Source organism: Pseudophryne corroboree, chromosome 1, assembly GCF_028390025.1.
Source record: "Pseudophryne corroboree isolate aPseCor3 chromosome 1, aPseCor3.hap2, whole genome shotgun sequence".
Lineage (NCBI taxonomy): Eukaryota > Metazoa > Chordata > Amphibia > Anura > Myobatrachidae > Pseudophryne > Pseudophryne corroboree.
In genome coordinates this window covers 800,924,901-800,941,007 of record NC_086444.1, presented here as the reverse complement: position 1 = coordinate 800,941,007, position 16,107 = coordinate 800,924,901, and the positions used below count along the sequence as shown (strand labels likewise).

Here is a 16,107-nt window from a genome sequence, read left to right as displayed (position 1 = left end):
TCTAGTTAAGACTGGCTAATTACTGTAATTTGTCAGTGACATGATTAACCGGATTTATTTTCTTCATAGCCAAAAATGACATAATTCTAAAACTTGCAATGCTCGAAAAAAAATGTTCTGATAAATGATATCGTGGTTTTCTATTATTATTCATTTGCATGAAGTACAAAAGACACATACGTTATAGACTTCCTGATATAGTTGTTTCCCTTTGTTGTACTGGCAAGTGTTATCTTAGTGAAATATAATACTAGTCGTATACTGTAAGGGTTACATTAACTAAAAAGCAAGATTGTCAAATAATTAAATATAAATTATATGTGTGCTATTTACTAGTAAATAACAGGGACGTGCAGTCAGGGGAGGCAGGGGAGGCAGTGCCTCCCCTGTCAAAATGATTAAAATAATATAAAGAAGATACTTATGACACATATTCTGTGTCATAAGTATCTGCTTTACCCTTTATATTATTTTAATTATTTCTCTCCTGTGAAAAACAGTTTTAAAAGCATTTCAGAGGCACCGCTCTGGGGTGCCTCCCGCTGTCTGTTTGACAGGGTCGGAAGAGGGGGGCGGGGCCAAGCATCAGGGAGAAAAAGGCCATTGAAAAAATCCCTATAAGCGGCACTGATAGCAGTGCCTCTTTGGCAGGGGCGTGCTTTCAGTCCATATGAAAGCACGCCCCTGTCACTGTGATTGGGGAGTAGAGGATTCGGGAAGGGTAGGGGGGAGGAGCGGGCACCAAGGATATCAAATCTCTACACTTGACTCTGTATGCGGCCATCCCTGCCCGCTCGCGAGCAGCCCGTCCTCCAGCCTGGACCCCAGAACATACAGCTGCCCGTCCTCCAGCAGCCCGCCCCCCCTGCAACAGGTAAAGAGGAAGCCGCTAGTCAGGGAACTGTATGGAGAAAAGTTGCCTGTGCTCGGTGCTGCTACAGAGACCCCAGTCCCACTTCCACCATCAGTGGTGTATGCAGGGAATCCCCCACTTGTTTTTGAGACGAAGACAGCAGTGTCTCCATCTCAGAAAAAGGCGCGACCGCGATCGCAATCGCGACCGCAGAGCTTCCCACTGCAGAACAACAGAGAATGTCTGAGAGGGAGCTGCTGGGTGTGCATGGTCAGCCACAGCAGCTCCCTCCGTCCTCACCCTGCTGGCTGTCTGCTCCGTGAGTGATAAGTCTGTGAGTGCCGCCTGTTAACACCAAATATATTACCTTTGTTGAAGGAGGGCACCCGACAGGTCCCTGCTATTAGTCAGTTCAGAATTTACAGTATGTATCTAGGACCCCAGATCAGTACCTCTATTTGGCCCAATTGGTATGCTCTACTTCACCCCAAGCGCTGTCTCTCTAATTAACATTGTATATATTGTTTTATAGTCTCTTACGGCACTATCTGATTAGGATAGATAACAACGCTTAAGGTTTATTATATTTATCTGTTTACAAGAGTTTTGGTGATACAAGATTTCCGTAGAGGTTTCTGTGTACAGCATGAAGGTAGAATTGTTTGTTATTCCATGTCCGCCATTGCACTCTATGGCCCTCATTCCGAGTAGATCGCTCGCTAGCTGCTTTTAGCAGCATTGCACACTCTAGACCGCCGCCCTCTGGGAGTGTATCTTAGCTTAGCAGAAGTGCAAACAAAAGATTAGCAGAACTGCACAGAAAAAATGTTCATGCTGTTTCTGAGCAGCTCCAAACCTACTCCTACCTTGCAATCACCTCAGTCAGTTTAGTTCCTGGTTTGACGTCACAAACACGCCCTGCTTTCGGCCAGCCACTCTCCCATTTCCCCAGGCACGCCTGCGTTTTTACCTGACACGCCTGCGTTTTTTAGCACACTCCCGGAAAATGCTCAGTTACCTCCCAGAAATGCCCCTTTCCTGTCAGTCACTCCCAGATCAGCCGTGCAACTGAAATGAGTCACTAGAGCTTGTGTAAAACTGCATAGTTTTGTGTGAAAGTACTTGGCGCGTGTGCACGGCGGCCCATACGCATGCGCAGAAGTGCCGCTTTTTTGCCTGATCGCCGCGCTTCGACCAAAAGCAGCTAGCGATCAACTCGGAATGACCCCCTATGTTGTTTGTATAGGCTGCTTATCAACTGTTCCGACACTGGCAAGCTGCACCTCCTACCCGACAGTCTGTGATTCCCGGCGCAGGGTCGCGCCGGTGACGTCTTCGCCCCTCTGCTGGACGCGGTGGCCTGCAGTCCACTATTGGTGTTTGGTAAGTTATACTTTTGTATATATATCTCCTATTTTGTAAAAGCTGGTCGTGTCTTGATAAAAGGGAGGTGTCCCTGAAACGTCGACCAAACCAGCGACTGTGTCCTCTAAATTATTTCTGAGTGCCACCATTTCTTCCATCCTGTATAATCTTTTAAGGGGTTGTGCACCGGACCAAGTTGTTTTGTCTGTTCACATTGTGAGTGCCGGACTTATTTTGTGTCTGTGTGTATCTATCTATCTATCTATCTATCTATCTATCTATCTATCTATCTATCTATCTATCTATCTATCTATCTATCTCTGGTGTAACAGGCGGCTCCCACAGATTTCTCACAAACAGAAGGGACTCCCATTTTTATTTCAACGTTTTGGTCTTTAATAAACCTTCCTGGCGAAGGTTTATTAAAGACCGAAACGTTTAACTAAATACGGGAGAGTCCGGTTCTGTTTGTGAGAAGTCCGTGACTGCCGCCTGTTACACCAGATATATTATTTTTATTGAAGAAGGGCACTCGGCAGGTAGATTATCTTTATTGGCAGTGCCGAGCGCATGTAAGTATATATATGTATATATATATATATATATATATATATATATATATATACATATATATACACACACACACATACGGAACCCCCCGACTAAATCCTGCGTTTGCCCCTGTACCTCACTCCCCCTTTGACACCGCCGCCACTGCCTGTCTCTGGCTTACTATGGCATACTGTGCTTCCCAACTGTCCCGATTTTCACGGGACAGTTCCGTTTTTGTGGGACTGTCCCGCTGTCCCTCCCGTGGGTAGCAGTGTCCCGCGGTGGTGGTGGTGGGGCAGTTGAGAGGCTCCTGTCACTGCTGCTCTGCTTTGTGCTTCTATTCACGAGTGACAGAGGGAGAGGGGTCATGCCAGCAGCTCACAGAGCACTGGGCATGCCCCCTTCAGTGACGGACTAGGGTGTGTGGCTTACGATAGCTGTATCACCGCGATGCCAACCCCCTTTTCACCACGTGTTCATCCCTCTTTCAGGATAAAGAAAGTTGGGAGGTATGTTATGGTCACTCTGAGTGAAGTCCATGCAGAGGAGCCGCGCTGCAGTTCTAGGCCCAGGACCTATTCTCATCACCCTTTCCTTCTCTCTATCACACTCTCACCCTCTGCTACTGCTGTTTCTCTCTCCCTGGCATCACCCAATGCTGTAACCCTCTCCCTGGCGTCACGTTCTTCCTGTCACCCTCTCCCTTGTGTCACCCTCTCCCTGTCACCCACTGCTGTCACCTTCTCCCTGTGTCCCTGGCATCACGTTCTTCCTGTCACCATCTCCCTTGTATCACCCTCTCCCTGTCGCCACCCTCTCCCTGTCACCCACTACTGTCAACCTCTCCTTGGCATCACGTTCTTCCTGTCACCCTCTCCTTGGTGTCACGCTCTTCCTGTCACCCTCTCCCTGGTGTCATCCTCTCCCTGTCACCCACAGTGGGCCCTGACTGCTGCCACCCTATCCCTGTCGACCTCTTTCTGTCACCAGCTTCCTATCATCACCCTCTCCAGTCACCCACTGCTGCCATCCACTACTGTCACACTCTCCCTGGCATCACACACTTCCTGTCACCCACAGTTGGCACCGACTGCTGCCACCCTCTACCTGCCACCCTCTTTCTGTCACCAGGTTCCTAGCATCACACTCTTGCTGTCATGCTTTGCTGGCTATTTTGTTGTCCAGGACTTTCATTAACTTAATAGCATCGCTCAAGTGGCAATATTAAGTTAATGGAAGCTCTGGACAACAAAATTGCACTCATGTCCTCCTACCACTCCCTCCCCAATCCTAAACACTAATATTTATTTTTTTATTTGATAAAAAATGACAATATATTAGTCGCCTGCTCATCACAAGTTTCGGTAGTGGACTGAGATGCAAATTTGTGGTGGGGGGTTGGGGTAGTTGATGGGGATTTTGTAACCCATTGACGGAAGCTGTGGCCATTAGTGGCAGGAGTAGCGGGCATCAGGGGCGGCGGCAGCTGGCATCGGCTCAGGTGCAGTAGTGAGTGGCGGTAGGGGTCATCAACGGAACGCGGTGGACATTATCGCTGCAGTGCCTCACCAGCCACTGACCTCACCGCACACCACTGGTAAATAAAGTACTACAGGAAAATGGGCATATTGAAGTTACTATTAAATTACTATAGGGAAAAGGAACTCTAATGGCTACAATATTGTAAAAGTCTTTACAATGTTTCCATCTTTCATTATTTCTACATTTGTCTTATGCTGTCTAGAATTTTGGTTATTGATTTCTTAATAACCCAATACAAGCATTCAGGGGATAACAATTGGTCTTTCTTTATTACTGTAATAAAAATTCCAAGTACAGGATGTAGAATTTGCAAGGAAAGAGAGATACAAAAGTTAGGATTGCTTTGATAGCAAGGTTAAGGATTTATAGAAATATACTTAATAATAATAATAATAATAATAATAATAATTTTAATTATATAGCGCTCTTTCTCCAACAGGACTCAAGGTGCTTAGCAAGCAGCAATTCATATGTACAAGTCCTTTAGATTTAGAAATTGTCTTTCAAGACAAAGATCTGATGGCAAAACTTTTTATGCTACTTAGGGGTATATTCATTTAGCCCTGACATTTTTGGCCTATTGAAGTACTCCCCAATTTTTGCACCTAAAAAAAAATAATTAAATTTTGGGGGAAAGACACATAGAATACGTAATAAGTTCATGGACCTATGTGTTTTTGCAGGAATCGGGGATGATTAGGGTTGGTTATCGTGTATTTTTTTTGCCTGCCTCTGGCAGGTGTAAAAAGATCCCTGATGAGTGCCGGCATTGGGGCTAATCGTATAGCCCCTGGAGGGGAGTTTGTGAATTAGCTAAATGATATTGGCCTTAATGTTGGCTATATGGTATGAACTACTGGTCCACCTTTACCAGGTCTTATTAAAAATATACTGTATAACACTTTTATAAAAGGTCAAAACTTGCCCAGTTGTTTTAGCAAGTTGTATTACAAACTAACCTTTTACTCAACCATTATCCAGGTTAGATCGGAATAAGGGGGTAATTCTTTCGCAGCGCAGCAATCAGGTCACTACTGCGCATGCGTATGCACCGCAATGCGCAGGCGCATCATACAGGTACAAAGCGGATCGTTGCTGGGCGATGGATTTAACGAAGAATCAATTCGCACAACCGATAGCAAGAAAATTGTCAGGAAGAAGGCGTTTATAGGTGCCAACTGACCGTTTTCAGGGAGTGGTTGGAAAAATGCAGGCGTGTCCAAGCGTTTGCAGGACGGGTGTCTGACGTCAGTTCCGGGACTGGACAGGCTGAAGTGATCGCAGCGGCTGAGTAAGTTCAGACCTACTCAGAAACTGCACAAACTGTTTTTGTAGTGCTTGGCTGCACAGGCATTCGTTCGCACACTTGCAAAGCTAAAATACACTCCCCAGTGGGCGGTGACTATGCGTTCGCACGGCTGCAAAAAGTAGCTAGCGAGCGATCAACTCAGAATGACCCCCTTAGTGACATTAGTTTTCAGAATTTCAATAATATGATTTAATACGAATCACTTATTTCAACAAAAAATTAAATGAACACTTAAATATGGCATAAAAAATTAAAAGACATGAATTTAACACACTAAGCTGTTTATTCAATTAATCTGACAAGTCGGAAAAACTGCATTTTCCAACTTTTTTAGGTCGAATGAGGATTTGATCTATTCAGGTCCGTTGTCGTTTTTCCAACTGGTCAGAAATTCCACCGATCCACGCATTTTGGCGAATTTGCTGGCATTTTCGTCAGCTTGTTGGCCCGTTTTCGACAATGCCGATTCAACTTTAAAAAAAGTTGAATCGGCATTGTCGAAAACGGACTAAACCTGTCGAAAATGCCTTCAAATTGAATCCTGAAGTGTCGGATCCTCTCCGTCGGAGAGGATCCGACACTAATTGAAAACTGTTCTAAATCATAATTATAATTTAAACGTTTTAAATAGTGTTGACTTTCTTTTTTGCATAAACAAACATAAAATCTGCCCAATATAAATGACTTAACCACAATCAGGGCGAAAATTACTGAGAAAATGTTTGAGAATTAACAAATACAAATATTTGGAAAATTACCATTATATTATTATTTTCCCCTCTACCCACCCTTCTCACTTTTGCAGGAAAAAATCCATCAGTTCTTAAAACTTGCAATGTATTTAATTGCTTGAACCTCTCAAATAGAGCACAGAAGAGAATACGTAAAGAAGTTTTTTACTGAAAGTCTGTCATTTTATGCCCTTTGATACCAGCATTAACTAATGATTTTTGTGCTATTGGTCCCTTTTTGTTTTCGGCTCTTAGATTAATTCAGAAAATCAAGTAATTTCATTCTCTTCTGTAGCCTATGAATAACTATAAGTTAAAAAAAACAACTCATAGTGGGTCATTCAATTATATGAGAATGGCACATTGACTCTACCAACATAGCAAGGTTTTCCTCACACCCCATAGTAGCAGTGAGCAGGTAAGCTTGTAATGCTGCAGGTACCATATATGGCGGATATGTGTGCAAGTGAGCATCATGGCAATACTCAGCCACACATACCACCGAATTCAATCACTCCCATAGACTGATATTGCAGGATTGCATTCAATCTTTTGTCTTGATAATTATTTGACTGTCATACTGTATGTAGTTGTATACAAGTGTAGTCTCTTTCTAAGGGCTGTCTGCTGGTACATATCTTCACATTGTCACAGATTGTTGATAAGAGCGCAACTGAGGCTGATATGACTTCCAATAAGTACAAATGCTGTGAGTTAGCTAAGAGCTGAAGATAAGTATTATTATTATTTTTATTATTAATAATAATAATAATAAAAGTGGTAGTAGTAGTAGTAGTAGTAGTAGTAGTAGTAATAATAGTAGTAGTATTAGTATTAATAGCAATAATAATAATAATAATAATTTTATTATCAACAATTACTCTTAAATATGTAAAGTATCACAGTGCACTGCAGCTCTGATAAGAACATACATAAGACAAGAATGGATTTATATAATTAACCTCCTGAACAGATGTGAGTGTAACTTCAGAAATGTCCTGAGGAGTGACTGACAACAATATCAATTGTTATTTTATACTGGACAATGAAATCTGAAGAGTATAAGTATTTTTAGAATCAATTCCTCTGTTAGAAAACAACAACAATGAACCATAGTTAGTGATTACTGTACTGCACATTGTTTAGCAGTTTGTGCCTTTAGATATTATGAGAGCAGTTGCTTACCTACCCACTTTATCAACAAGCTCCCCTGTATATTTCATCATAAAGTGTGTACACAGATGCATGGTGTGTACCCATACAGATCTGTGGCCTGCACCAAGCTGTACATAATCTACCTGTTTGACATATGCATACATTCAATACTTTCATGTAGATCTCTGAGGCAATATTGTAATACTTGCCTTGGAGAATGCACAAGTAATAATGTCACATGTGGTGCTGATATCCTAGCACTCCAGTGACCTCTTTGATATTGTTGATGTGAAATAAAAAAAACAAGCTATTTTCAATTTCACTGTTTGCACTTTCATTTCCCAAGCGATTTCTAACAAACAGTATAAGTATTAAAATGCTGATCCTTATGGGTATTAAATCACCATTAGTTGCTTGATTAAAATTACTTTAAAAATCTAACTCTCCACATTTAATACTCTATTCTAAATAGTTTAATTTAGAAAGCAAAAACACTTGATTCATTATTTTGTCATTTATTAAAATATAATGATCCCACATTTTTTTGACAAATGAGTATAAGGGTATCAAAATGTCTTTTACAGTTTAGTGTTTGTTGAGTAAGAGTGTAAATAAAATATGAGAGTACTTACTTCGAGACATCCTTAAACAACAGTGAGCAAGGTAGATAGTAAGGGCCTTCTTCAGCTTCAGTTGCAGTTCTGCGATTGTAGCAGGACTGCAACTGCTGAGAATCGCACAGCAAGAGCCACCCAGCATACTAAAAGTCCACCCAGCACAGAACAAGCCACCCACTGTTGAGTTTGCAATTCTATTAATGCAACCCCAGAATTGCGAATGCATTGCAAAATCAAGCACCATCGACAGTTCCGGTTGACCTAGGGCTACTCAGAATAACGAGAATGCAGTCACACTGGGCACCATGTTTTCAATCACCGCAATTGCAGCTGAAGTCAGATGTACGTTACGAAAATGGCCATAACACGCATGTGTTTTTCCAACCACTCTCCATAAATGTCATGTGCACGCCCACAAATGCACGCAGCCTGTCAATCAAACTGCGATTGCATCCCAGAAAGATGCGATCACAACAGATTCACAGATCGTCGGCCGTGCACGCACAATATGTTCACAATGCATGCACAGATGACCGATTATCGGCCTATCTATGATTTTGCAATTTTGCAAGTGAAGCTAAATAAGGCCCTAATGCCCAAATGTATTAAGCCTTAAAAAGTGATAAAGTGGAGACAGATAACCTTTGAATAAAGTTTTTTTTTCAGATAATTGAATGCATGTTTCTTACAAGGGTTTCCATATCGGTTGATGCTAGATCCAAGTGGGCTAAAGGACCTCTGACGTCAGGGGGCGGAGCAAGTACGGCGGTATAGTACCTTCACTATCTTCGTAAACAACTACTCCCTTTAGCAACCTGGTGGCGAGCAAAGTGAGCCCACAATTGTACATTTCAGGTATCATGTTCTGACCTTCCTCCTCCCCTGGTGACCTCAGAGGTTATTTAGCCAACTTAGATTTAGCTATAACTTTTCCATATCCATAATCCTATCTCTACCAAATGTAAGTAATTTGGTAAGGGTCTGTCTCATTGAAATTTTCTGTACGGTACCTTTGTATTCAGTAGCTGGGACCAGTGCCGTAACTAGGCATTTTAGCGCTGTGTGCAAGAAAGGACATTGGTGCCCCCCATGTAAGATAGGGGCAGTGCGCACCCTGCAGGCGCGTTAAAAATATATAGGGGTGTGGCTTCATGGGGAAGGGGCGTGGCCACAAAATAATAGCAATTCATACTACGATGCACAGTAGTCTCCATTATTCAAATTACACTGCACAGTAGCGCCACTACACCAGGTAGAGCCCCTTTTATACATTACAGCAGACAGCGTCCCCCTTTTTACACATTACAGCAGACATTCCCCTTTTTTACACATTACAGCAGACAGCGTCCCCTTTTTTACACATTACGGCAGACAGCGTCCCCCTTTTTTACATATTACAGCAGACAGCGTCCCCTTTTTTAACATTACGGCAGACAGCGTCCCCGTTTTTACACATTATGGCAGACGGTGTCCCCCTTTATACAGATTGCAGCAGCCAGTCCCCCTTTTTACACATTGCGGCAGCCAGGCCCCCTTTTTACATATTGCGGCATCCAGGCCCCCTTTTTTACATATTACGGCAGACGGTATACCCCTTTTTACACATTGCGGCAGCCAGTCCCCCTTTTTACACATTACGGCAGCCAGTCCCCCTTTTTACACATTGCAGCAGCCAGGCCCCCTTTTTACACATTATGGCAGATGGTGACCCCCTGAGAGAGAAAGAGAGAGAGAGAGAGATAGATACTTACCATCTCCCCACTGACAGGCTCCTCGTGCTGGCAGCTCCCTCGGTGCAGGCATCGGACAAGGAGGAGGAGGGAGGGGGACTGGAGCCGCAGCAGCACTATTTCATTGGTAGTAAGCGCCGCTGCAGCTGTCCCCTCTCCTTCCATATTGGCTGCCCGGCGCTGCTGTGGATGCTGGGATGAAGGAACCACATCCCAGCATCCACAGCAGCGCCTGGCAGCCAATACGGAAGGAGAGGGGACAGCTGCAGCAGCGCTTACTACCAATGAAATAGCACTGCTGCGGCTCCAGTCCCCCTCCCTCCTCCTCCTTCTCCGCTGCCCGGCGCTGCTCTCTTCTCCCTCCACAGCGCGGCGGCGGCGACACAGTAGAGGCGGCATGTAATGAGTCAATTTGACTCATTACATGCCGCTGGCCGTTGCGCCCTCAGGGCAACTGCGCTGTGTGCCAGGCCCACTTGGCACACACGTAGTTACGGCCCTGGCTGGGACCTCTGATGTCCACCAGAGATGGCGCTACCCACTCAGCAGAGTCTGCAAAGCAGGGAAGCGCCAGGCTGGAGAGGTAATCTCCCTGCACTGCTAATCTGCTGCTGTTACTGCCGGCTGCCATTGCGTCTATTATACTGTATGAAAGGTAGTGGCGCTGGCAGCAGAGGGGTGGGAGGGGGGGATAGACTGTATGCTTATTCTCTGACTGTGAGAGAGCAGCAACAGCAGGGGAAGTCCCTGAGACTCACTGCGGTGCCGAGTCTCTCCTCCCTGATCTCAGCAAAAGGGTCAGAAGAGCATGTGCCGAGCTGTGATTGGAGGTGCTCAACTCATGCTGATTAGTACAGCCCCTGATTGGAGGAGACTATCACATGCTCCTGTGACCCCCTGGAACACCATGGATCTCACAGCATGGCCCCCTCTGTGAATCTCCACAGTGCCTGCTCCTGTCTCTATAGCTCCTACCTATCCCTGCCAGTGCCACCTCTCTATGCCGCGTCTGTCTCTCTGTGACTGCTACATGATTCATTCTGTCTCTGCATCTGTCCCCCCCTCTCTCTCTACCCATCATCTGCCCCCCTCTATCCAGCATCTGCCCCCCTCTGCTCAGCATCTGTCCCCCCTCTAGGCCCATCATCTTCCCCCTCTCTCCCCTGCTTCTGCCCAGAATCTGCCCACTTCCTCTCTCCTTAGCATCTGCCCCTCCTCTTCCCTGTATCTGTCTCCCTCTCATTGGCCAGCATCTGTCTCCCCTCCTCTCTATGCTCAGCATCTGTCAACCCTCTCTCCCCAGAATCTGCCTCCCCCTCTTTCCAGCATCTGTCCCCCCTCTCTCTCTCTCTCTCTCCAGACTCACCCCCCCTCTCTATGTCCAGTATCTGTCTCCCCTCTTTCTGCCCAGCATGTGCCCCTCTCCCTTCTCTGTCCAGCATCTGCCTCTCCTCTTCTCTCTGCCCATTATCTGTTCTCCCTATTTCCATCATCTGACCTCCCTCTGCTCAGCATCTGTCCCCACTCTCTGCCCATCATCTGCCCCCTCTCTCCCCAGCATCTGCCCAGAATCTGCCCACTTCCTCTCTCCTTAGCATCTGCCCCTCCTCTTTCCTGTATCTGTCTCCCTCTCATTGGCCAGCATCTGTCTCCTCTCCTCTCTCTGCTCAGCATCTGTCAACCCTCTCTCCCCAGAATCTGCCTCCCCCTCTTTCCAGCATCTGTCCCCCCTCTCTCTCTCTCTCTCTCTCTCTCTCTCTCCAGACACCCCCCCCCTCTCTATGTCCAGTATCTGTCTCCCCTCTTTCTGCCCAGCATGTGCCCCTCTCCCCTCTCTGTCCAGCATCTGCCTCTCCTCTTCTCTCTGCCCATTATCTGTTCTCCCTATTTCCAGCATCTGTCCCCACTCTCTGCCCATCATCTGCCCCCTCTCTCCCCAGCATCTGCCCAGAATCTGCCCACTTCCTCTCTCCTCAGCATCTGCCCCTCCTCTTCCCTGCATCTGTCCCCCTTTCTCTTTCCATCATCTGTCCCCTCTCTCCCCATTATTTGCCCCTCCCTCTCTCTGTCCAGCATCCGCTAACCCCCTCTCTGTCCAGCATTTGTTGTCTCCCCTCTCTCTGTCCATCATCTGTCCCCTCTCTCTCCCCATTATTTGCCCCTCCCTCTCTCTGTCCAGCATCCGCTAACCCCCTCTCTGTCCAGCATTTGTTGTCTCCCCTCTCTCTGTCCATCATCTGTCCCCTCTCTCTCCCCATTATTTGCCTCTCCCTCTCTCTGTCCAGCATCCGCTAACCCCCTCTCTGTCCAGCATTTGTTGTCTCCCCTCTCTCTGTCCATCATCTGTCCCCTCTCTCTCCCCATTATTTGCCTCTCCCTCTCTCTGTCCAGCATCCGCTAACCCCCTCTCTGTCCAGCATTTGTTGTCTCCCCTCTCTCTGTCCAGCATCTGCCCCCCTTTTCCCCATTATCTGTCCCCTCTCTCTCTGTCCAGAATTTGTTATCTCCCTTCTCTCTCTGTCCATCATCTGTCCCCTCTCTCTCCCCATTATTTGCCCCTCCCTCTCTCTGTCCAGCATCCGCTAACCCCCTCTCTGTCCAGCATTTGTTGTCTCACCTCTCTCTGTCCAGCATCTGTTCCCTCTCTCTGTCCAGCATTTGTTGTCTCCCCTCTCTCTGTCCATCATCTGTCCCCTCTCTCTCCCCATTATTTGCCCCTCCCTCTCTCTGTCCAGCATCCGCTAACCCCCTCTCTGTCCAGCATTTGTTGTCTCCCCTCTCTCTGTCCATCATCTGTCCCCTCTCTCTCCCCATTATTTGCCTCTCCCTCTCTCTGTCCAGCATCCGCTAACCCCCTCTCTGTCCAGCATTTGTTGTCTCCCCTCTCTCTGTCCATCATCTGTCCCCTCTCTCTCCCCATTATTTGCCTCTCCCTCTCTCTGTCCAGCATCCGCTAACCCCCTCTCTGTCCAGCATTTGTTGTCTCCCCTCTCTCTGTCCATCATCTGTCCCCTCTCTCTTCCCATTATTTGCCTCTCCCTCTCTCTGTCCAGCATCCGCTAACCCCCTCTCTGTCCAGCATTTGTTGTCTCCCCTCTCTCTGTCCATCATCTATCCCCTCTCTCTCCCCATTATTTGCCTCTCCCTCTCTCTGTCCAGCATCCGCTAACCCCCTCTCTGTCCAGCATTTGTTGTCTCCCCTCTCTCTGTCCATCATCTGTCCCCTCTCTTTTCCCATTATTTGCCTCTCCCTCTCTCTGTCCAGCATCCGCTAACCCCCTCTCTGTCCAGCATTTGTTGTCTCACCTCTCTCTGTCCAGCATCTGTCCTCTCTCTCTGTCCAGCATCTGCCCCCTCCCCCTCTCTCCCCATCATCTGTCCCCACTACTGTTGGCATTGTGTATAAGGGAGACTACTTTGGATTTTGTGTATAAGGGGCACTACTGTGGGCTTTGTGTATAACGGGCCACAAATGTGTGGCATAACGTGAATAATGGGCACTACTGTGTTTTGTAACATGAATAAGGGATACTACTATGTGGTGTAATGTGATTCAGGGGCACTATGTGCGGTGAAATGTGAATAAGATTGTGTGACCATGGCCCTCCCTTGTGAGACCAAACCCTTCGGCTTGCACCATCCCTTTATTTATTATGGGAGGGTGCAAAATTCTAGTTTGCACGGGGTGCCACAAGCAAGGAAATCCATCAAATGACTTGGATAGGAGGGGTTTGAGAAATTCATACTTTCAGAGAAAAATCACTTTAATTCAAGGACTACAATAAACATGCATACTGTATATTTAGTAGCAGTTTCACAATAGATGACCATGATAAAGTTCATGTATTGAAAACTTGAAATGTATTTATTTGTGTTGCTGTAAATAAATGATGAATTGGTTTTTGCTATTATTCTTTTGGCAGTTTCAAAATTTGTAGGATTCTGCATGGTCTGCAGGCTGCTAAATAATTGAACACGATGTTGGAAATTTGATCAGAGAGATCATACATAAACATATTACAGTCTTCTGATATTATTATGTTATAAAAGTTTGTGGACCTGGTCCTCTCTGTTCCTGCAGCTCATCTACGGTCAGACATGATAAAAGTCTGCAATGTGCACCAAGGTCTCTAAGTATATACCTAGGTAGTATGAATTCCAATGATTGTAAAAAAAAAAAAAAAGAGATTAAAGCAAACTATTCGAAGTTTAAAATCGCTCCTCACCCCGTTCCCCCTTCAGAATTTAGCGTAAGTGGGTGTAACCAGTATGCAAGGTTAATTTGAAATTTAAAGAATCAGCAATTGTCCATAGAGTCAATTGTATTTCCGACACACGGCTACTCACATTTGACTATTAGAGAAAGCACTGAACAAAGCTGTAGCCTCAGACATAGGGTTACCACCTTTTTATAGAGCATATATTTTGCAGATATATCTGTATGTCTCCCAGTTTGCGCTGACAAAGACATCACAACTGGGCAGGCATATTTAAATATGGCCAATCAGATAAGTGTGAAAGCTGCCAGAATTGGGCATTCAGTCAACAGGTCTATCGTTAAAGTCAGTGGCGCATTTCACACTAGGCACATGAGGCATGTGCCTAGTGTGCCACTTGCTGGGGGCGGCACAGCAGACTGCCCCCCCCCCCCCACCCATACACTGGAAGCGCATCCGAGCATCTGGCCCTTTTTTATACCTGAAGAGGACTTGGGAGCAGGGGGGCGGAGCTACGCAGGACCGAGAAGGGCTGCTGTCAGAGAGAGAGAGGGTGAGCTGTTGCAGATCCCTGGCCAGCCTACTCTGCGCTTGTGGGGTAGGCATGTGTTTGTGGGGTAGTGAGCTGGGGGCATAAGGTGTGAGGAGGAAAGTGTGAGTTGTTGGGAGCAGAGAGGTGGGAGGATAGCAGTGTGAGCTATGGAAAGGGGGGAGAGCAATGATATATGGAGGGGACTGGAAAGCAGTAAGAAAGTGTTAATGAGAAGGCTCAGGGGAGATATGGAGGGAGGTAACAGTAAGAGACATATAGGGAGGTATCCTATTAGGAGTGGTGCTTTACCGGTAACGATGGGCTTTTTAGACTGATAACGCTATTAGACTAGCCAATTCCATTCGGTTTTTACAGTGCTGAAAATAACCTGTTAATCGGCCAATAACATGATAACATCGCGGACCCATGTGTTTCCGTCCGATAACGGGTCTCCTGGGGCTGGATATTGGGGATTAGGCTTCACGTGCCTGAGTCCCCGATAACTTCCTGCTTACGGGGCTAATAGGATAACGCAGATCATTTATTTTGATTTTTGGAGGAGGGAAGGGAGGCAAATAATGTTGTGCCTAGGGGGCGGCCTGACCCCTAAATCTGCCCCTGGTTAAAGTTTGTACCCAGAGTAACTTATATTTTTATTGTTCCCTACTTGATTAGCTGTTGAATGCAGATAAATAAATTCAAACTAAAGAGAAAACTAAATGCTGATGAGAATGCTGGAACTATAAATTATTAACTGGTAATAAAAATAAATAAACTTAAAGTACATCTTCAAAAAGCCTCATTGTACTTTTCTCAGTATCCCTAATATCACACACTGTAAGGTAAGCAGTAATGGACACAATGGTGAACGCCCATACTCTTCCTCGTTTCTGCCTGGACTTCAGAAGTTCATATGTTTTAAAATTCTTATGTCATTATTGAGCACTGCAGTAAGGTAAAATGAAAGGATAATATTTACCCAAGAACTGCATATATTTTTAAGCAACTGCAATATTGATTTAACCCTCTATAACCTATAAGGTAAGGGTTTAAATAAATATATATCAGGACTGACTTTAAGCTCACTGGACTTCTCTTCAATCCTTGTTTTGTTGATGGCTGCAGTCACCGTCACACTCTATTCACACTGGCAACTACTGCAGTTAACCCCTGCATGGGGAAGTACTGTTCCAACGCATTACCAGAACAATGGAAATATATCTGACCACAGCCAGGCTAAACTGGCAAAGCAGATGTTGTTTATTCTTACCTGGAGTGAAATTAATTTGAAAGTTTATTATTAAAACACTAAAGTTTTAAAAAGAAATATATTCATGCTTGTTTTTTCAATTAAAAAATAAAATAGCAAATTAATATAATATTTAGAGTTAATGTTCACATTATTGCACACGCAGGCACACTAATATTGTTTAGCATTCCTTGTGTAAAGCAACCCACAGAGGAAAGTGACCGCATCTCAACTCCGTTTACAGAAGAATAAAAA

General features: G+C 45.3%; 1 long non-coding RNA gene across 2 annotated transcripts in view; it reads left to right on the top strand.

Moving 5' to 3' along the window:
• The first annotated feature begins 649 nt into the window (after nt 1–649).
• LOC134948112 (uncharacterized) overlaps nt 650–16,107 on the top strand; it is a 68,576-nt gene continuing 53,118 nt past the window's right edge. The window contains exons 1-2 of one of the 2 annotated variants that reach the window (XR_010182919.1): nt 650–874; nt 2,100–2,236. This is a non-coding gene — a long non-coding RNA (uncharacterized LOC134948112). The remainder of the gene's footprint in view (nt 875–2,099; nt 2,237–16,107) is intronic. The other variant, XR_010182915.1, reaches the window with a different exon arrangement.